Raw genomic sequence first — 23,739 nt, 5'->3', positions numbered from 1 at the left:
GAGGACTCCAAATCTGAGGGCTTTCACAGGATTTATTCTCCCTCTTCACAAGGTGAATGAGTTAAATAAGACGCCCATTATTCAAGCTGTGAGGTCTTAGGCAAATGACCTAACTTCTCTAAGTCTCCGTTTTCTTATCCATAGAATGGGGACAAAATTCTCAGCGCTGGAAAAAATTCTCAGGCTTCAGTAAACTAATTCACGCAGGGCATGTAGCATAATGCCTCTTTCCTACTCATGATGTTTCTAATCGCACTTTTCATTGGACAGAGAGATATCCCTTGGGTGGACACAGGCATATCCATTAGGGCAAGGTCATTAAGAAGACATAATCTGGCAGATGAGTGTTTGAACGTTCAGGCAGAACTTTCAAAATACAATGTGGAGCATTTAACCTCCCTCCTGCCATATTATCAACAAGCATAGTGCAAAGGTTGCAATCTGCTGGGTCTGCTTGCTCCCCTCGTGCACTTCCTTTTGACTTCCTCATTGTAAGGAGCTCATAGTTAAAACAGTCATTTATATGCAGTGAATGAACAGTAGCTAAGAAACATGGCCCAGCATTTAGGTTGCTTTTTCTTTTTTCTTTTCTTTTCTTTTTTTTGAATGGCTAACAATTGCTTCATAAAGAAAACATCCCACTTTGTGCTGGCCCCCTGCGCCCCGCCCCCCCGATCCTGAGCTGTCCTGTGCACTTGCTCTATTCCATACACAGCCAAGGAGAGGATCTATGCAGGAGGCAGATCAGGAACACAGCCCAAGTGTGGCCTCACCAAACAAAGTGGTGTTACAAAACAATGTCCTTGTCTAGGACAAAAGAGCTATTAATGATAATCAGTACATATTACTGAAAGTGCTCCAAGTAATCTCTGGACTTTGTTTCAAAAATTCTTAATGGACACTAATGCTTAGAGTTCACTCAAAAGAGAAATAAATTATGTGCCAGGGTTGCAGGGACCAAGGACAACACTCGGAAGGCATCAAAGCATTAGCAATGTTACGACAATCAAGTATTTTGTAATTGCATAAAAAGCCTTTAAAAATCATTTAGAAATACTAATTACGAAGATAAATAATACTTTAATGTGAGATTTCTTTTGTGTTGATTTGAGCCTAGGTTGAGCTGTTTCAGTGATAATAATTCAGCTCTTTTACCAATCAAGGTGCTTTATGCTACATGAAAAAATTTCCATTTTAGTGTGAAAAATGGATATGGGCATTGATAAGAGGAATTTTGTTTTGTTTTGTTTTTTTTTCAACGTTTATTTATTTTTGGGACAGAGAGAGACAGAGCATGAACGGGGGAGGGGCAGAGAGAGAGGGAGACACAGAATCGGAAACAGGCTCCAGGCTCTGAGCCATCAGCCCAGAGCCCGACGCGGGGCTCGAACTCGTGGACCGCGAGATCGTGACCTGAGCTGAAGTCGGACGCTTAACTGACTGCGCCACCCAGGCGCCCCTTTTTCTGTTTTTTGAAAAAAAATGTGTGTGTGTGATTGCCTTCCATCTCTGGGTCATATTTCCTGATATTTGTGCCCAGAAATACCTTTTAATTTGGGGCAGGCAGGCAAGAGCTATACCCTCTCTCAAACCCTGCTTTATCTATGACAAAACCATTCTAAGAACAAAACCTTATTCCCAGTTCCTCAGCAAAAGCAGCATAAAGACACCATCAGACTATCCTAGAACGAAAACGTGAGACTAAACTTAGTTGGGCAACATCTATCTTGTCCCTTAGAGATTACTAGGTAATGCGTTATGAGAAGTCCATACCCAAGGAGGGTAGTTTCTCCTCTTGTGGCCTGCTGGTGCCAGATGCATGATTAGCACTAAAGGATAGTTAAGAAAAGTAAGAATCCTTGTTCTTTCAAATTGATTTCCTTTTATCGCGTCCATACTAAAAACGGAGCTACCCATTAAATATTACTCCGTTGACTTCAATTTGCTCTTAGAGCTCTGAGCAGAGATCTGAACTGACAAGCATCAAACACTTCCAGCTTAGCCTTCTGGGATTGAGCAGTTTCATAAGTGAATAATTCAATTCAGGTAAAAATCAACAGCTCTTATCATGCTCTTCCAGGAAATGCTTTACTTTAGGTGCCTCTGAAATCTGGTGAATTGTTTATCTTTGCCACTAATATGGACACGTCCTGACTTGAGGTGCGTGTAGGGGACTTGCCTAGATGCCGTCAAACACGTGGCGATAGGTGTAACGCCCGAACTCAAAGCTACCAGAACTGGTTGGATGAGGGTGACTTGGACATTATAGAGCTGCGGCCCCAAAAGCAAGTCAGGCACCATAGACACTGTTCACGTATTATGCCCTTGTGTGGACAACCGAAATCCGCCCTCCACCTCCGCAAATCCTGTGGAGCACGGACCGTAGTCAGCATATCAGGTCAAGGTGAGTAGTGACTGAAGAAATCGCACCCAGTCTGCCGTCACCCCAAAACCAAAGTCCGCTGCTGATGGCACAAGCATGGCACCGTCACCTTACCATCACCTAGTAAAGAGAGGGAATCTGAAGTGGAAATAATGGGAATTCAGTTCTACATTGTGAGGAGCCGAGCTCTACTGTCAGAACCAGGATGAACACTAAAAGTCACACGATCCAGCAGGATATCAAATAAATAGTGATATTTACTTTCAGTGGACAGGTGGCTTCAATTATTGCTTGTACAGATAGGCTACTAAGGCTCTGTAAAGGATTCCTAAGATTGTCCACATTAATCATCTTGAAAGAAAAAAGATGAAAACTCCAATTAAATATGTGTTTTGTAGCCGCTCCCGTGAAGACAGGATTTTAAGCAGTTTGTCTGGATTGGCTGCTGCTGGGTGATAATTCAAGAAAAGAAAGTAGTCACCAAGGTATTTCCTGTACATTTTCCAACGTACAGAATTTATCGAGTAGATAATTATTAGATGAGACTAATAAACTGTTTTCCCACATGAGATTTAGAGTCAGGAAGCTTTGATTCCAGGCCTAGCTCAGTCACTTGACAGCTCTGTGAATTTGGCCAAGATACTTAATCTCTCTGACCTTAGTTTCCTCATCTCTTAAAGAAGGGGGAAAAAAATCTTTTCTTCTTCCATCTGGTAATGTGACCACCAGAAATGTAGGCATTAGGAAGTGATTATGGATGTACATAGCGTTTTTGTGGCACCATTGGTGTTATCAGCGAAAGGTTAGGGAGGAACCACCCAAAAGTCAACAGTATAGAGGATGAGTTAAATAAACCATAGTATATCTATGTAATGAAATACTCTGTCATCATTAACCTAATGAAAACTTAATTGCATAGAAAGATGTTGTAGCTGTCTTTAGAGAAACAAAAAACTCAAACCAACTACAGCATGATTACATTTCTGGGGAAAGAAGAAAAAAAATCAAACAAAACTGCATAGACAAATGACTAAAAAATACGCGCAAAATAAATGAGAGTGGTTATCTGTGAGTGGAGGGATTGTGGGTGATTTTTCATTTTTTTTTCTTTGTCTCTACTTTCTAAATGTTCTTTCTTTTTTTAAAAAAAAATTGTTTAAATTCAAGTTAATTACCACATAGTGTAGTATTGGTTTCAGGAGTAGAACCCTGAAACCAATGAAAGTGATTCATCACTTACATATAATACCCAGTGCTCATCCCAGCAAGTGCCCTCCTTAAGGCACAGAGGAGTTAAGATGGCGGAGGAGTAGGGGGGACCGTAGGCTTTCCATGTCTCTCAAACACAGCTGTACTGAGGTCAGATTACTTTCTAATTATCTATGATAAAACTGTATAAATAAAAGTCTAAGGGGCGCCTGGGTGGGTCAGTTGGTTAAGCATTCATTCTGGTTTGGCTCAGATCACAAACCCCTCAAGGCAAGAGTGAGCCCTCTGTCAGTGTCCCCTGAGAATTCTCTGGGTGTTACTGCCATGAAATGTAAAGAGCAGGGTTCTGGAGACAGGAAGACCCAGGATGCAAGCCTGACTTCATCACTATCACTAAGTGACCATCATGGAGCCATTTCCCTTTGGGCAAGTTACTTAGCCCGAGTCTCAGTTTCAGTTTCTGTAGGATAGAGATAAGGAAGAGGCACCTGGGTGGCTTAGTTGGTTGAGTGCAACTTCTGCTCAGATCATGATTCATGGGTTCGAGCCCCACATCGGGCTCAGTGCTGACAGCTCAGAGCCTGGATCCTGCTTCAGATTCTGTGTCTCCCTCTCTCTCTGCCCCTTTCCTGCTCATCCTCTCTCTCTCTCTCTCTCTCTCTCTCTCTCTCTCTCTCTCTCAAAAACAAATGTTAAAAAAAATTTAAGAGGTAAGGATACTTTCTTATTGGGGTTGTTGCGATCATCAAATGGTATAGACAGCATAAAGCTGAAAGCTGTCAAGGGTCTTTGAATTCCATTACCTAAGCAATGTATCTCAGCAGTGCAATGGAATGCTTCCACAAAAAATGGAAGGGAAAAAGGTCTCTATGTCCTTGGGTTGTGGCACTGAGGTGCCTTCTTCTTCTTTTTTTTTTTTTTTTCTTTTAGCAGGTTCCACACCCAGCCCGGAGCCTACTGTGAAGGCTGAACTCAGCCTAATGTGAAGCCTGATCTGTGAAGCCTGAGATCAAGACCTGAGCTGAGATCAAAAGCCGGATCTTAACCAACTGAGCCACGCAGGTACCCCCAAACTATGGCTTCTTTTGAAATTGACATACTGTCATAATTTGTTTGATTTCAACTAGCACAACTCCTCTCTTCTATATTTTCTTTCCCTCCCCCCCTCCCTTTAGTCTTAAGAAGGTTGTAATGGCTTGGGTTATATCCCTCAAAAAGTTATGTTCAAGTCCTAACCCCAGATACCTGTGAATGTGACTTTATTTGGAAACCGGGTCTTTACTGATGTAATCGAGATGATGTCCTACTGGATTAGGGTAGGCCTTAAATCTAGTGACTGCTGTCTCGATAAGAGAAAGGAGAAGGAGGTGTGGACAGAGAGACACAGAAGACACAAGAGAAAGTCTGGTGAAGACAGAGGCAGAGACTGGAGTCATGTAGCTGTAGGCCAAGGAGCCAAGGACAGCCAGCAACTACCAGAAGTTAGGAGACAGGCTTTTAGAACTTCTTCTCTAGAGACTTCTGAGGGAGCATGGCCCTGCTAACACTTTGATTTTGGACTTTTAGTACCCAGAACTGTGAGAGAATACATTTCTGTTGTTTTAAGCCACTCATTTGTGACACATTATAGCAGCCATAGGGAGTTGATACAAAGGTTTAGGAAATTTTATGAGCTTACGGTATCTTGACAATACCTTGGGATCTTTCAAAAATATGGTGTGGCAATTCTCTTGCTTCCCCTCCATATCCCCGTATCTCCCATTCTTCCACAGCAGGCACCTTTTTGGTGGGCACACAGCGGCCCTGTTAGAGACTACATTCCCAGGATTCCTTGGGGCTGGGTATAGCCATAAGACTATGTTCTCACTAAGAATGTGAGCGGAAGGGGTATGTGTAAATTCCATGTCACTTAAAAGGAAACTGCTTTCCTGGGATATCGTCTCTCTTCTCGTGGACTGGAACTTGGATGAGCCTGTGTCCCAGCTCCATCATGAGGGCTGCACCTTTGGAGACAGGACCCTGTAAGCTTGTAGGCCTGTCTCCTTCCCTGGGAGTTTCTACAGGCTCAAATACCACAGGAGAGAGAAGCAAACTTCCACTTCATATAAGCCACTGTGTTGTTGAGTCTCTGCTATAGCAGTTTTTAGCCTTTACCCTAACACATACATAGGGTTAAGAAATAACTCTAGTTTATAGCTTAATCACCAAATGTCAGATCTGGAAGAGAGAAGAAATTATATCTCTTCCTGGGAAAGGACAGAAAACTGGGCCCGAGAGGGACTAGGTGACTGGTTCCAAGTCATCCAGCCAATTAGAGGCCGAGCAGAGAGCAGCACTGAGCTCTGTCAGCTCCAAGGCCTGGTATGTTTAAGTCTCCCTGTTATCGTACAGAACATCTCAGCTAGACCTAAGGAGGTTTCACTGGCATCATTTCAAAGCATCATTTAGGCCAAAGCGAACTGTTTGAACTGTTAATCAGATAGTGTCAGCCCCTGCTCAGTTTCCTTCCGTGGCTCATGAGCTCCTCCACAAGCCTCCCTGGGTCTCCACCTCATGTCCTCCTCTCTCTGCCTTCCCTCACACCTGATCTTCTACATGGACCTTGCAGGATTGTCTCTAAAGATCTAAGCTTGCTCTGGCCTGGAGTCCTTTCAGTTTAGAATTCCTTTTGCCTGGTTCAATTTTCCCCCACATCTCCCCAGGCCTTCCTCACAGCTACTCAGATCTCTAAGGCAGAATGCTCACTCCCCTCCCCCCACTTTATTTACAATGGTGTTCCTGCTCCATTCTCCACTTTGCTTTACTTTTCATAACAGGATTTCTCTCCCTGTGATATTCTATTAAATAGCTATGGTGTGTTTTTCCAAAAATGCCAACCCTTAAAAGTCAGGGACTTGATGTTCTCTGTATTTTAGAATGCTGACCATGGTGCCCGGCACATAGTGGGAGCTCAAGAACATCCGTCAAATGAATGACCGGGGACGGTCTCCAGAGCAACGTGTCTAGTCTATCGATTGTGACCTCAAAACCTAGTCCTCTGGAAATGTATAGAGAACACAGGAGAACAGAAATGGTTAGGCAGAGGCTAGATGAGATGGTCTGGGGACAGAAGGAAAATTTTGCATGGGTGGAGAGAAACCAGCAAACTACACACAAAGAGAGAAGGGGGGGAGAACACATACCAACCCCAGGACCCAAAGCAGAGGTCAGGCAATCAATAGAAAAGGTAAAATGGCGCTCTTAAACACTTTTGATAAAATCAATTTGGCCATTACCACAGCTGAACACAGGGCACGTAGGCCTCATCTGTTAGAAAGATCTTTATGATCTTGTTAACGGATCCCCGACACAGAAGCTGTAAAGGTTATAACCCAACTTGTAAAGCTAATCTCATATTGGCTCTGGGATAATAAAGAACCGACAGAAAAATTCCCACTTAACCATATGCTACAGCAAGAAGAAGAGCTTGTGTGACTTCTTCCATGGCAATTCAGAATAGTTTAACTTTCCCATTTCTGAGGCTGAGAAAGCAGTTTTAGAAACAACGATTTTAGGATGCAGGGTTCTTAGATATAGAGGTTAACTTCGGTTTAGCAATCTCCCTTCTATTCAAGGTGATTTAAAAATAAAATTGGTATTTTTATTTTTAAAGATAGCTCTGTTCTATACTTGTATATCCTAGATGAAATCCTTGGATGATGATGATGATGATGATGATTATTATTATTATTATTATTATTTCATATGTGAGTTTAGGGTCTTTCTTTTTCTTAAAAAAATTTTTTTTTTAACATTTATTTATTTTTGAGACACAGAGAGAGAGAGCATGAACAGATGAGGATCAGAGAAAGAGGGAGACACAGAATCTCAAATAGGCTCCAGGCTCTGAGCTGTCAGCACAGAGCCCGACGCGGGGCTCGAACCCACGGACCACGAGATCATGACCTAAGCTGAAGTCGGACGCCTAACCGACTGAGCCACCCAGGCGCCCTGGGTCTTTCTTTTTCAACAGATTAATGCAGCATTATTTCTTGATCATACTTCTCTGGACCACACAGTCCAGATCATGCCTGTGGAGGTAGTGTAGAAAGGGAAAACAAGTTTATGCTCCATAGCAGGTCCAGAAGACAAAACAAAATAGCAATCATAAAACCTTTCTGAGTGGCCTTGAAAAGAACACAGGGGAGAATGTGAGTGTATCAGGCATTTAATTTCAGACTGAAATATGAAACATGTAGGGATGAAATGATACAGTGTCTGAGATCTGCTTTAAAATGCTTCAGGGCACCTGGGTGGCTCAGTCGGTTCAGCATCAGATTTCAGCTCAGGTCATTATCTCGTAGTTCGTGAGTTCGAGCCCCGCGTCAGGTTCTGTGCTGACAGCTCAGAGCCTGGATCCTGTTTCAGATTCCGTGCCTCTCTCTCTCTCTCTGCCCCTCCCCAGCTTGCTCTCTGTGTGTGCCTCTCTCTCACTCTCTCAAAAAAACCCCAAACAAACCCAAAAACGCTTCAGCAAAGAGGAAGGGGATAGCCGAAGCACGTGCGACAAAATCTTGAGAAGCATTCGATCTTGTACGTTTGGTATCCAGGAATTCACTCCACTGTTGCCTCTCTTTGAGTATATGTTTGAAATTTTCATAATAGAAGGGTTTTACTGGCTTGGAAAACTTTGAAAAGAGACCGAGTCTATCTCATATATAGTATATGTGAGAGATTCTGCCCACACATGTGAATAGGTAGCAGTCGTAGTTCCCCAACCACTGAAGAAAGTGCTACTCACTAGAGCAGGTTTGAATGCTGTGGAGAGCAGATACCTTCAGAATACATATTTATTCAGCCATTCATTTGATTTTACTTACACAAAGAAATATTTAATACCTTTTATTCCTCCTCCTTAAGTTCTTGTTTTCAATGGGGTCTTAATCTTGCCAAGAGTGGTTTTGTCAACCATGACACGTTTTAGGAACCTAACCTCATTGGTTGATGCCAAAGTAGTGGAATTTGTTATGGCCACGTGAAGGGAGCATGTGGTAGAAAATAAATCAGAAGACCTGACTTTGAATTCCACCTTCCCCTCCTGTGGCTCACATCCATCTTTTTTTTTTTTTTTTTAATGTTTATTTATTTTTGAGACAGAGAGAGAGCATGAACGGGGGAGGGGCAGAGAGAGAGGGAGACACAGAATCGGAAGCAGGCTCCAGGCTCTGAGCCATCAGCCCAGAGCCCGACGCGGGGCTTGAGCTCACAGACCACGAGATCGTGACCTGAGCCAAAGTCGGACGCTTAACCGAACGAGCCACCCAGGCGCCCCAACCATCTTTTTACTATACTTTGATAAGTCTACCCTCTTGGACAATCTTGTGCTTGGTTTTGTTCATGCTCAGCAGCCCATGTTTTTGTTGGTTGGATGAAAGTCCCATCAGTGGCATATAACAGCAGCCACCCTTAAAAGCAGGCCACTTCTTCTACATAGAAACCTAAACAAACCAGGGGTCCCTTGGTTAATGATTCCAAACAAGAATCCAAGATATCCTGGCTACTCTCTGAGTGGTTATTTTAAGGCAGATGGTTGTTGCTAACTTACAGTTCAGTCCCTTTACAGGTAATTTCAATTCATCATTCAGAATAGCAATCTGATCCTCAAACAAGATGTAGCATTTCCCCATTAGTTGTTTGTTTTATTTTATTTTATTTTATTTTATTTTATTTTATTTTATTTTATTTTATTTTATTTTATTTTATTTTTATTTATTTATTTATTTATTTATTTATTTATTTATTTATTTATTTATTTATTTATTTATTTTTAGTCCCACATTTTCAAACTCCCTTGAAGATTACCCAAAGGGCAGGGGCACCTGGGTGGCTCAGTCGGTTAAACCTCCAACTTTGGCTCAGGTCATAATCTCGTGGTTCACGAGTTCGAGCCCTGCGTTGTGCTCTGTGCTGACGGCTCAGAGCCTCGAGCCTGCTCCAGATTCTGTGTCTCCCTCTCTCTCTCCCCCTCCCCTGCTTGTGTTCAGTCTCTCTCTTTCTCTCTCTCTCAAAAATAATAAAAACATTTAAAAAATTAAAAAAAAAAAGAGATTACCCAAGGGCAACTTGTAGTTTGCCACTGTAACAACATATTCATTGTTGTACGGCTGATGCAGATTTTCAACCCACCTTCTGATGTCCTCGTCTCCCTCTGTGAAGCAAGTGGTCAAGAAGATACTGCTGAACCATTTTCCAGGGAGGAAACTGAATATCGGAAAGTGAAGGGGCATGCTCAATGTCAAGTGGCTCCTATATGACAGAGCTGGGGCCAAAAGCTCAATCATGTGATGTTTTTCAGTGGCCATTGTAGTTATTTCCTTCTCTGGTTGAAGCCTTTAAGTGCACCTCCTGAGCCCACACCAAGAGCCAAAGGCATCCAGCAAAAAGCATCACAGACCAACATCTGTATCCCAGGTCAGTGAGTTCCCTGTAGTCTCCCGTCCCTTCTACCAGCATTAACTTTTTCACCAACAGGCTCTTCTCGCTTTAGAGTCTGCTTGTCCTTTCCATTTTGTGCAGTTTGGACTGGTAAACCAGTGTTTAGATGGTTTACAATTGTGTGAGTGCCCCTCTGCTCCATGTCCTGTATTTGTGAGCAAGAGACTAGAGGAGCCTTACCCAAGCGTCAAGGACACTCCTAACCACCAGGTGAGAGACTGGACTCCCTATGACAGTACATTATCCAAACGCATGTGCATCAATTCTGTCACACACAACCCTGTCTTCCACCCTCTGGCTTTCACCCACACAACATAAAAACAGCACTCTCAATGCCTTTATGATTTTGGAAACCAACCCATATGCAGTTGAGGTAGCTTTAGTTACCTTTAATTTCAAAGCTGTCACTAATGTAGTCCCAGAGCCGAAGGAAAACTTGAAACTATTTGAACATCTCACTAATGAACAATGTATGAATAATCTGATCTTTCAGCTCAAAGTGGAATTTGCTCAAGGGTGAAAACTCAAGACCTGCCATCTATACTGGCCTCTGATTGGCTGTCTGACTGCTCGTTCTCTCCTTGCCCCCTGTTGTCAAGTGCTATGGTAGGTGATGGAGATGGCCAACAAGATAGCAATGGTCCCTGTACTCATCGTGCGGAAGGGAAAAGCTTACAGTATGGGTATCAGTCAGAGCCTCGACCAGGGGCCCAAATCCCATTCTGGCCATCCATTTTGCATCAGCCCCACACACGTTCCTAGCTGTCATCACTTCTTCCTCAGGAAGCACAAACATTGCTCAGCACATCCATGAGCTTCAACAGCAAAAAGCGTTTTGGGGGGCGGGCAGTGAAAACATGCAGACTTATGTTAATTCGGTCAAACTCTTGGCACATTTCTCTTTTCATCCTTGGTCACTTGAGGCCCTGCTGACTTTTTTCAGGAGCCTATGTCCACAAAGAAATGCATACGAGAGGAACCTCTTCCCCCCTTCCTGCTTATATATTTTCCCCTACAGACATCCTTTTCTCCCCCCCTACAGACATCCTTGATAATTTTTTTTTTTTTGCATTTCGAAAGATCCTTACACACGGTTTAAATATTCCAGAGAGTTCCTACAACTACTATATGACTATGATAACAGGTTCTGTTAAAAAAGATAGCAGATTCTGTTACTCTGTATTTGCACACGTGAAACTCATGCCTCAGTTTCCAGGGTAACAGAACGAATAAAACAAGCCGTCTCCCAGATGCTGATATGGTCAAGGTCGGATAGCTTTGAGCTCAGACATCAGGAACCTCTCAGCCAACTCAACATCCTCCCGATTCTTCATGTTTTTCCCCCTGTAGTCATACTCGGTGTCGCTTACTGAAGAGTGCTTTAGATACGCAGGGGAAGCAGGTAAACTTTCAGGATTTTAATCGCAGCAAATGAAGGCAGAAGTGACTCATCAGAGCGAACGTGACTGCGTCAGGGCCATCAACGTCAGACAGACTCAGCCTCAGACAGCAAGTCGGGCACCAGGTACGGCTTCCACGACCACCAGGCCTCCGAGAGACGGCGGAGCTGCAGAGGATTCTGACATCGCTTCTAAGCTGACAGAAGTCTTCTTCTTATTATATACTACGCTGAAACTCTGAGCCTTGCCGTAAGTCATCATTTTATGGACTTTTAACGACGACGGTAACATACCACCACGCGTGGCACTGCCAACTTTGCTATGAGGGCTACCTTCCCCGCACCGTGACATTCGAAGTACAGAGTCTCCTTCATCTACAGGAGCTGTCCTATCAGCCCGCTAATGGGAACAATTCATTTAACCTGCTCTGGAAGTACAGCCAAGGAGTGCAGTAATGCGCATAGGATCCGGGGGGAACCGCTCCTCCCAGCTGGCCCCTCCTGCCATTTGATTCATTGACGAGAGTTCCATTTTCTCTCCACGCAGGCCGACTTACAGAAAAAAAAAAAAAAAAAAAAAAAAGGACATTCCAGAAAAATTAAGTTAACTATTAGCCAAATCCCCTCAAGCTGCTGGCTTGGATTACGTAACAGCTCCTTAATTCCAGAAGCTACGGAAGAGGAGGCCGGCATTTCTCTGATTTCCTATCCATTTCACGCGGCTTCCGTGCCCCCCTCCTCATCGCCCGGCCCACCGCCCAGCCACATATGTCTTCGGCGGTCTATGCAGCACATACTCCTCATCCATTTTAATTAGGTGGGAGGCTCCTGCTTACACTGCAGGGCATGCCGGCTTCATAAACTTCTCACTTTACACGACCCTCGCTTCCTGCCTTTGACCCACTCACCACACAACATCTGCAGAGCCGAAATCCTAGCAACAGCACCTGCGATCATTAATGTATTAAACCGTTGCTCCAAAATGACTAAACGCATTATTTCTGCTGCGGAAGAAAATGCTGAGGTGAAGCAAGAGCAAAGGTAAAAGACCTGGTTTTCCTAAAATGGATACAGCCTCGGAGGCCTTTATATCCTCCAAGGACACGGTCTCGATTCTTCTGATCATTTTTCAAATCGACTTAATGAGCGTGAGATGGTCCTCTCATTAAACTGATATAATAGATAAACAGTACCTGCATTTAGGGTGGGCAACTGAAATAGGGAGCCTGGTTCTTGAGATTCTAAAGGGTTTTTCACCAGAGCAAAAGGAGGGCTTGACTTCTGAAGGCGGCTTTACACCCTCTGCCATCACCCTTGCACATGAAACGGAGAGAATTTTGAGCTCTCTTGAACGAAAAGCAATTCCAGTGGGTATGGATTGTTTCTCATAGGATTTTGAGTAATTTCCGTATCATAAATTTTAGCTCTGCTCACGACTTCCTTCAAAGATAACTAAATGCCAAGCCAGTTGGAAAAAATAAACATTTAAAGAGCTACATAAACCCCAACATTTTTTTTTTCAAAAACCGCAAGCCCAAGTTAGATTCTCTACGTCCCACACAACTGTCCAAATGAGGCTCCCCTCACCCCCATCGTCCAAGGACGGCCCCAAACCCAAATCTTATCTTTCTAAAGATCTTTTACAAAGTAGATGTTAAAAGCAAACAAAGTTATCATTTAACCAGCTGTTCTTATTGCCTCAACATACAGAACTGTCCACATTTGCTACTTCTCTCCAGAAAAGTCTGCTTTCTGTCTCCAAACACGGGAAGCTTCAGAGCCACACACTGCTATGCTTCTGCCTGCTCGGGAGAAAATAAGGCCTGATCTCATGTTAACGAAATCAGGCCTGTTGGTAGCATCTGTGGTCTACTGTGACCCTGCAGAGACATAAATTTCTCATTTTTAGACTTTCCTCAAATTTCGTAAGTTATTTTTTGTTATTGCAAAATCCAGTCCTTTATAATAAATTTATAGGGTGCCTAGGGGGATATCCATTCATATTATATGGTATCTCATTCTAGGTTCCTCCGAGATAGAAGCACGGAGTGAACGCCACTCAGTCAGATAGCGACTCTCACTTGTGAAGTTCCTGTGCGATAGGACCAACGAGGCTCCTGTGGGATTTCACACACATGCAGAATATAAAAGCCTACAAAGTGAAAATGATGCCCCCCCACTCCTGAAGTAGGATCACCCAGGTAAGCTGGAAAAACGCTTTGGTGGTGTTTATAGCCGTGAAGTGATTATGTATTTTACTGTAGAAACTGGCATAAGTACCAATTTTGAGGGATTTTTACGTACTAGATGAGCAAGTTAAGGTGCCACCCCTTCCTCTTTCTTTCCAGAAGCATCAGAAGGCACAGTCATTTATTAAGGAGGGGAGAATGCTGGGGGAGCAGTGGCCCAGTGTGCACATAATGATTTAAAGAGCTGGTTGGTTTCTGATTATTACCAGGGGCTGATAATCCTAAGCAATGCCAGTTATAAAATATTCCTGCCCCCAGGGCCAACCACTCCCACTGCCTGCCTGTTATTTGATATGCCACTGTGAAAGCATTCCACCATCTTTCTTAAGAAAGATACATCACCATTTTTAAAAAATGAAAGTTATACATATTTAGTGTAGACCATCAAGGCAAATTTTTGACGGTTAAAATTTCCATCAACTCTACCACATACTGATAATTGTAGCCCTTTTATCATTTCCATCTTTTTGTTATTAAAAATAATTACACTATAGAGGCACCTGGGTGGCTCAGTTGGCTGAATATCCAACTTCAGCTCAGGTGATGATCTTGCGGTTCATGAGTTTGAACCCCACATCAGGCTGGCTGCAGTCAGCCTGTCAGCATGGAGCCGGCTTTGGATCCTCTGTTCCCCTGTCTCTGTCCCTCCCCTGCTTGCACTCTCCCAAATATAAGTATTGAAAAAATAATTCTACCATGAATATCCTTGTTATGTATATTTCTGCTGACATTCATGATTTTTTTTAAAAGTACATTCTTGAAAGTTTAACTTTTATTAAAGTTTATTTATTTTTAGAGACAGAGTGAGAGAGAGAGAGCGAGCGAGTGCAAGAAATAACAAGTGTTGGTGAGGATGTGGTGAGCTGGGGAGGGGCATAGAAAGAGGAAGAGAGAGTCCCAAGAAGGTTCCATGCTATCAGTGCAGAGACTGATGCAGGGCTTGATCCCGTGAATCCTGAGATCATGACCTGAGCTGAGATCAAGAGTTGTACACTTAACCAACTGAGCCACTCAGGCACCTAAAAAGTTTAACTTTTAAAAAGAATTTAATATATATCATTAAAAGTGTCCTGTAGAAAGTGTTTGTCAATCTCTAATTCCTGCACTAATGTATACTCTCACCAATATGAACATTACCCTGGAAAATAAGACTTGATACTTAGTTGACTCAAAGGTATCTTCTTTTAATTTACATGTCTTTGTTTACTTATGAGATTGTCTTATCTAAGATTGCTGACTTTTTTTTTTTTTTTTTACTTTATTTATTTTGAGAGGGGGGTGGGCAGAGAGTAGAGAGAAAATCCCAAGCAGGCTTCTCACTGTCAGCGCAGAGCCTGGTGCAGGACTTGAAATAATGAACCATGAGATCATGAGCTGAGCTGAAGTCAAGAGTCGGTTGCTCAATTGACTGAGCCACCCAGGTGCCCTTAAGTTTGCTGACTTTTGTATTTTCTCTTTTACTAATTGCCTGTTCATATCTCTGCCCATTTTTGTAGGTGATATTAGTCTTTTACTTACCAATTTGTAATAATTCTGTAAAATTAATCAAATATTGCTGTTTTCTTTCTAAATTTTGTGTAGGTTTATTTTTATATGTGCAAAATAAAAATGCTTTATTTTATTTAAGGGGATGGGATCAAATCTAGTGGTCTTTCACTAATGGTTTCTGCCTTTGCTTATATACCCATAAAGACTTTGTCTATTCCAAAAACATATTCACCTATATTTATAAAAATTATTTTTATGAGGGCAGAGGACCTGTATAGACATTTTTCCCAAGAGACCTACAGATGGCCAAGGAATAAATGAAAAGATGCTCAACACTCATCACCAGGGAAAGGCAAATCAAAAATATAATGAGATGTCACCTTAAATCAAAAAGACAAGAAATAACAAGTGTTGGTGAGGATGTGGAGAAAAAGGAACTCTTATGCACTGTTGGTGGGAATGTAAATTGGTACAGCCACTGTGGAAAAGAGCATGGAGGTTCCTCAAAAAATTAAAAAAAGAAATATCATATGATCCTATAATTCCACTACTGGGTATTTACCCAAAGAAAACAAAAACAATAATATGAAAAGATATAGGCATCCTTATGTTAACTGCAGCATTATTTACAATAGCCAAGACATAGAAGTAACTAGAATATCCACTGATGGATGAATGGATAAAGAAGATATGATACATACACAAACACACACACATACACACAGAGAGGGATATTACACAGCCATTAAAGAGATGAGATCTTCACATGTGTGACAACACAGATAAACCTATACTAAGTGAAATAAGTCAGACTGAGAAGGAGAGATACCACATGATTCCAATTACATGTGGAATCTAAAATATAAAACAAGTGAATAAACAAACAAAAAGCAGAATGAGACCCAGAATCGGATGTATAAATACAGAAAGAGAAATGATGGTTGCCAGAGGGAAAGGTGCTGAGGGTATGGGAAAGATGGGTTAAGGGGAGTGGGAGGTACAGGCTTCCAATTATGGAATGAATAAATTATGAGATTGAAAGTCACAGCATAGGGAATACAGTCAATGATATTGTAATAGTGTCGTAAGGTGACAGACGGTAGCTATACTTGTGGTGAGCACAGCATAATGCATAGAGACGATGAATCACTCTTAGACACCTGAAACGAATATAACATTTTATGTTAACGATACACAAATAAAAAAATTTAAAAATTTTTTATGATTTTATTCTTCATATTTAATTTAAAAACTCAAAGTTATCTAGATCAATTTTTTCTTTTTCTTTTTAATTTTAATGTTTTATTTTTTATTTTAGAGAGTGAGAGAGAATCTTAGGCAGGCTCCATGCTCAACAAGGAGCCCAATGCAGGGCTCAATCCCACAACCCTGGGATCATGACCTGAGTTGAAATCAAGAGTCTGATGCTCAACTGACTGAGCCTCCCAGGTGTCCCTATCTTTCTTTAGCTTAGTTTATAGATAAATTATTTCATTCCACTTCTTGTGATTTGAGTCCAAACAAAAGACAAACTCTCTCATGTTTTTCTTTATTCTTTTCCCAAGTGAGGTATGCCACTGTATCCGTCAGGTAAGAAAAAAAAAAAAGATCAGGAATATCAAAAGGCTTGGAAGCAAATTCTAGCCCCAAAACTTTATGTACGGAATTTGAGTCTCTGCTGCTGCTTTGGAAAATGAGGACAACATTAAGATTTGGAGCGTCCGTTTCTTAAATTTGTTTTTACTGAGTAAACCTGGGAACATTTCCTGATTTCTACATAAAATGGGGAATTATGTAGAGAAGCAAAATGCTTAACACTTTCTATAACAGATCACTGGCATCACAGAAAGTTTCACTTTTATCTTCAGTATATTTAGTATTTACCCACAATGAAAATTACTGGTAACGTTTGAATAGCAATAGTTTTCCAAATAAGGCTGATTTTATCAAGAAAGCTCTGTGTGCTATTTACCTAAGTTTCTTGAGATTAGAGTTATATTCCAGAAGCTAAGAGGGCTCCATTCACTGACCTCACACAAAGTATACACATAGGACATGACGTGCTGCTCTTGTGCTACTCCATGAGCTGATTGGCTTTTTGTCCAGGAGGAAAGCTGGGGAGGTCAAAGACACAGGAAGCACCTTGTAGAGAGGGCTGACCTGCCCACATGTGGGAATGGTGCTCATCAGAAGAAACAGGGGTTGGGGGGAAGGCGGATGGGCAGGGGAAGCACGTGTTTGATGAAAAAACTAGAGCATGGGAAGAATAATGTGCGCACACAGGCCACCATATGGGCTTTGAATAACAATTTACCACTCTACTCAAGAGCGTCTAAAATATAACAACCCTTCCTCATCACTCCCTTTCACCAGGGCAACTGCCAGCAAAGATGTATTACAGCACACAATTTTCCTTAAGGGAAGGTAAAGCCTACTGTAGGAGAAGGGGACAGGGGTGGTTGATCTTAGTCCTGTGTGACCACAGCCCCAATCACGGAGCTCTTTGGCCTTTTGGCTTTGCAGAAACTGGAGGAAGCAGAGCCAAGGTGATGATGCTTAAGGGAAATCTTTCATTCCACACACAGAGAACAGAAATCCAAGGGATACTTTCAACATACTCCATAAGGATGTGGGAAAGGAGTATAATCTAGTCATCCTCTACTGAGTGTAGGGAAAAGAACAGCCCAGTAGGCAAAGCAAGAACAAAAAAGTCAGGAATTTTTTCAATGTATTTCACTTGCACTAAGTGTTTTTCCAATACAGTGCTGTATTTGAGGCATCAAGGAAGTTACTTAATGAAGAAAGGCACCTGATTTCTCAGGCTTTACAGCTCCCCAGGTGCTCCTTGTTCCTAAAGACCTCTTAAAGACCTGGTCTTGTTTCCTCTACCAGGAATGAGATTCCTTTTTTCTTTCCTGGGCTAATTCCCACTAAACCTTCAAGACTCAGTGCCATCTTCACTTCATCATCATACCCAGGCTATGTTGGCTGTCGCTCCCCAGCGCGCCCTCAATCCAGCCTGTGGTCTACTGCGCAGCTTGTCACAGCTTAAGGGAAGGAAGGATAGCTCAAGCTATTACCTGGCTTGGAATATTTTTATAAGGATTAACTAAAACAATACATGTGCAAGTGGTTGCCATATAGTAGGTCATTAAAAAAAAGTGAGTTCATTAAGATTATTGGAAAGAGATTTTTCTATGGTGCTATGTTTAAAATTCTTAATTCAGTTTGTTTGGGAGGAAGCCCTCACCTTCTGTGACAACTGTTTGGAATGGGCCTTTTCTCTCTTACCATTTTCATTCAAAATATCTGTGGCAGTGCTGCGGAATATTCCAATTCGTCCTCTTGACCTCTATCCATAAACAGCCTTTCTCACAATGAGATGTTCCGAGTTTAGGAGCCTTGCTATTTTCAACAAAGAATTAATTGCAAAGTAATTAAGTTTAGAGCAGGGGAATAGATGAACCCTGTCTATCATAAAGGAACAGTGTGGATGGTGACATAATGAAGCAAAGAGACGATGCTTTAGATTAACACACACACACACACACACACACACACACACACACACACAATCTCTTTTCTAAAGCACACAAAGAAACCTCCCATCACTTATATTGACAAGATAAATCTAAGCTGCTTAAAGAAGCACTTAATTTTGTTCTCATTAAGTCGTAGGGTTAAGGGCTTTACCCTCAATGTCCATGGAAGCAATGTTAGGTTTTCACCTTGGAAAGTTCTCTGAGGCCCTAAGTCCATTGACAAATATAGCACTAAGATGTGTTACAGAAACATGCATCTGAAAGCCAGTTGCATTGCTGGCCACATTCCCACTTGGCTGCATTTTCCTCAATGAACATAGAATGCACAGAGAATACCAGAGAGGCACAAGTGTTCCCCCTCTCTGTCTCGAAGCATGCAAATTTGCAATTAATCAACAGTGGCTATGGAGGGGGGCAGATAAGGACAGTCACTAGCAGGTTTTACCATGAGAACTAGGAGGCTTAATCTGCTTAAGGGCAATTAGGTTGATGCCATCCTAACATTTCTTCCCAGTTGCTTCAGGCATGGAGAGGATGCCAGCTCACATCACACATCCTCTCTGACCAGTGTGAATGGAGAAGGTGTTGGAAGAATGCTAAAGGGTCATTTAATTTCATCCTTACACAGCCTTGTGTTTAGATTAAAAGAGTTTATTTCCAAAGACCACATATTTGAGTCTGGTTATCGAGGATCTCAGAAAGATTTGAGCAAAAGAAAGAAAGAGAGAGAGAGAGAAAGAATGAAAAAGAAAGAAAAAGAAAGAAGGAAGTAAAAACAAAGAAGCGAAGAAAGGAAAAAAAGGACGAAGGTCTATGAGGAAATAATAGCAAAATTTTAACTGTGATTGCATCTAGTATTTTTCCTGCTTTCTGCTTTTACATCTTTTCCAGATTAAAAAAAATTTTTTTTAATGTTTATTTATTTTTGAGAGACAGAGAGAGAAAGGCTGGAGGAGGAGTAGAGTGAGGGAGACAGAAGATCTGAAGCAGGCTCTGCACTGGCAGCAGAAAGTCTGATGCGGGGCTCGAACCCACGAACCGCGAGATCATGACCTGAGCCGAAGTCGGACGCTCAACCCACTGAGACACCCAGGTGCCCCTCGAGATTTTTTATATGACTATTTTGTTTTACTTTTTACAGAGGGGACATTAAAATAAACTTGATTTTGCTAACTTATTAAAAGCTCTAAAAGAAACCACATCAATTCTAACGAAATGGCTTTAAGAGGCTTCCTTACCCTCAAGGAATTTTACCTCTGACTTTAGGCAACACGGCTGTGACAAAGATGCCGGACTCCAAACTCGAATGGCTGAAATACCAAACTAAGGTTGCTTTCAAGGTGCTTACGTGCTGGCTCCTTTCTGGTGCTTTTTCAGGGTTTCGGGTTGGAGATGAGTGGTGGGAGGGGCCACTATCAGCGTGTGGTTACGAGGAAAGAAGGGTGTTGCCACCATGCTTTCATCACACCCATCCTAGAAGCAAACACAGCCCACAGACCCTGTTGTCACACTGCCTGGGTGGCGCCCCGAAGTCGCTACAGGCATCCTCCTTAGAGGGTGGGGCAGAGGAGCCGGAGAGGGTGAAAAATAACAACAACCGCCAGAGCTCTCTCCAGCCAAGTCTTCTGTCGTCTCCTTTCTCCCTGTCCCTCCTGGCCACAGAAGTTGACTGGTTTTGCTTAAATCCCTCAGAGAAGCATGAAGCCTTCTCATAAAATCAAATACACAAAATGGAAACGATAAAAGCTTGAAAAAAGGTGGCTGAGAACGCACGTCAGAGAACGACGAGGTAGAACTAAAGTGGCTGGCACTTCAAGTGCATAATCTAGGTCAGATGGGCGCTAATCCACGGAAAGCTGTACGAGAGACACCGACACGGGGCCTTGTCGGCGACTGACTGGGTTCACATCGTGGTTATCTTATGGTGTCCTACACCATGGGCTTCAAGCCTTCCACACTGAACACCCCTGACTCCTATTTCTCTGGGTGGTGAATGAGCTTGCACGCGACACCACACCGCTCTCCCCGCTGACCTACATTACATTTTCCTGTGAATGAGTTTAATGGATGACAATCTGATTCGCATGAGCTTCCACATGTGACTGCTGGGGGCTGGCAACACTCTTCGTGTGAGTGTGTGTGTGGAGGCACTACAGACATTTGCTCTGACTTTTCTCCTCGAAACTCGCTCACACTCACTTCAAGGGCTCCACGGTTTAATTTCTGCTTTGTGTTTTCTTTTGCTCTCCCCCCACAGCAAGACGATCCTTCTTAACATGGTGTCTTTGTGCCGGCAGAAAAAAAAGAAACACAAACAGAGAGAAGTTCTCTACCTACACAGTGGGGCAACCGAGGTAGTTTGGGTCTCACTGTAGTAAGTTAATCCGAAATACATGGCACGCTGAACTGGTTTCATTCGAAGACTGGGCTTCGATGGAAGGCCAAATAAGGAATTTTGATACAATCTGGAAAACGGGGCAACGATAAGATAAATACTGGTTTGAGTTTTCCCCGAAATTTCTGTGGACTGGAGTTTAGATTTAAAAGTTTCCCCTCATAATTTACATTATCAATTTGTAACATATCACCACAAGTATGTGCGCAATGATGACCCTGTGATTCTTGAACAGCTACTTAACTATAAATGTGATTTAATCAAAGTATTCAACAATTGTAGGGTCATAAGGCCATAAAATGAACAGGCTTAGAAATACAGTCATTTTATTATGTAATTATTGTAAGGGAGACAGGGCCATTTAAAAAAATCAGAAGGAAGGGGATGGTACTATTTTCTTTGGTGACAGAGTCCTTAAAAACAACTTCTCGACTTACGGTTAGAAATCCACCCCGTTCTCTTTCACCAAACAACCTCCCCTCCTGCCCCCCGCTTTAGACTGTGTATTCTGTTCTACAGACTGTAAGATGTAAGAATTAGGAAAACTGAGAGATAATTTCTCTAAAGGGAAGCATAATCTATTTGCTTAATGATCCTACGAAGAGCTAATAAGTATCATCCCTCTTAGAAATAATACTACTTTGCTTTTACGTAGCATCTTTCTCCAAGGAGTGCAAAGTATATTATAGATGCTACCTAATTAATCCTCCTAGGGTCCCCAGGTGGAAGGGAGGTGGCAGGTATTATGAAGGTTCATTGGCACCATCCACACATCTCAGGTGAGGAAATAGAGCTATATAAAGAGTAGTAGAAAGGGTGCGCACCTTGTGATTTAGGCTAGGTCTGCATGACCTCGCAGCACCTAATCAACTCACTGAACAGAAGAATCCATCCGGTAGATGCTGGTTGACAAACTAACACTAGGACAAGTTCGTTTGCGTGCTTTGCCAGTGGCCCCCCAGGTGTGCACATGAGGCGTGAGTTTTATTGCCAGTGGAAGAAACTGCATTTCCTGGTGCTTTTCAGAAGGCAAAAACATGGACAACATTGATGGTGTAGGTAACTCGAATTTTCCATTTACTACTACATACACTACCCTCAAATAGCACATCGGCCAAGGGGCTTTGTTTTTTTTCTCGTTCCACTGTCCTCTGCAATGTGGGTTTGTGTGTGGTCTTTGGCAGGAGGCTGGTAACAAGGAGGGAGAGGGCTTGAATGGTCTTGGTAGTCCCTATCTAATAAATGGACAGGAGACAGGCCACAAGTCTTCATCTCTTGTATCAAGAGAGATGCGAGCCTGGAGCCCTGAGAGAAGGAAGTATTGGCCCGAGGGCATCAGGTCCTGCTCCATTTCATCTTGAAGCATTCCATGCGCAGAATTCAGCTTCCCCTTGTTGCATACCCTCTCTAGAGACAGAAGCCTATACCAGAATGCGTCTGGATCAGTAACTGATGAACTGAAGAGGGTGCTTCTGCAAAGAGTTTGCGAGCCTTAAAATAACAGCCCAAGTAGCACTTCCGAAACTTCAAGCTCTTTTAATGCCAAGCTCTCTGGGGAACCGGGGCTCAGCTCCAATCACTTCCCAAAAAGGAAAAACCCCCAAGAGAAAAATTCAGCCAAATTAATAAACTGATGTGCCTCTGATGTGAACTACATTTCTGACACGTTGTGATAATAAAATTTCTGATTCTTACTTACCTAACTCAGGAGCAGTTGTTACTTGTTGTTTTTAAAGACACTAACAATGTCGTCTGTTTAGCAAATGGAGGCATTCGGTGGGTCCTGAGGGAAGATACCACTTTGCTCAACCTTGGACTTAGTGTGTCAGTCGAGTGGCCCTCACTTGCTCACTGGAGGCTGTGGGTCTTGGTTTGCTACCAGCACAGTGGGTATCTGCTGGCTTCTTCCCAAGCCCCGAATTAATTGTCTGGCTGTAGCAGCCCCCTCATACAAGCAAGAGTAATTCCCTTGAAGCATCCCGATCCTCTCTTTATTGAAGTCACTCAGTTAGTCCCTAAGACCCCCTCCTTTCCCTGCTCCCACGTAAATCCTCCTTGAATGTTTTTTTTGGGTCCTTTACTGCCGCTTTTGTCTTCTCTCATCAAGTTCCTGCACGTGCCCAGTTCTTAGCTGGTGCTCTAGCACCTGGAAAGCCACTCTGCCCCTCCAAGGTCAGCCTCTCCCCTCTTTCACACTGGGAGCCCACTCTCCTATCCGCCAGATTTGCTCCTCATTCCCATCATCTGCATAGCCCTGTGGGATTTACATAAAACTAGTTGCATACATATGTGATTTCATGTTTGTCACCCATTTGCATAGTTTCTGTGGATGTTTGCTTAGCCTGCTCCTTCTGAAGAAACTCTTAACTCCTTAGACTGAGGTTTAAACTTTAGGCTTCTTGAGGGTAGAGAGGCTATCCTTTCAACTTCCCCATAGCACTCTGGGCCACAGAGGATCCTTTTGTATTACGTGTATTTATGGCCCAACCAGGACTTTCCTTGGCACCTGCCTTCTTTTTAAAACCAAAATGTCACTAAGTTCTCATCCAAGTGGCATTCAACTGTGGCTTAGCATTAGAAGTGGAGCTTCTTTGTCATTT

At 42.6% G+C, this 23,739-nt stretch overlaps 1 protein-coding gene across 2 annotated transcripts in view; it reads right to left on the bottom strand.

Moving 5' to 3' along the window:
- The window catches only part of RORA (RAR related orphan receptor A), a 718,773-nt gene that overhangs the window by 192,405 nt on the left and 502,629 nt on the right, over window positions 1–23,739 (bottom strand). The window lies entirely within an intron of this gene.

This window comes from Felis catus, chromosome B3 (assembly GCF_018350175.1).
Source record: "Felis catus isolate Fca126 chromosome B3, F.catus_Fca126_mat1.0, whole genome shotgun sequence".
NCBI lineage: Eukaryota > Metazoa > Chordata > Mammalia > Carnivora > Felidae > Felis > Felis catus.
This window is presented reverse-complemented; position numbering and strand designations above follow the sequence as displayed.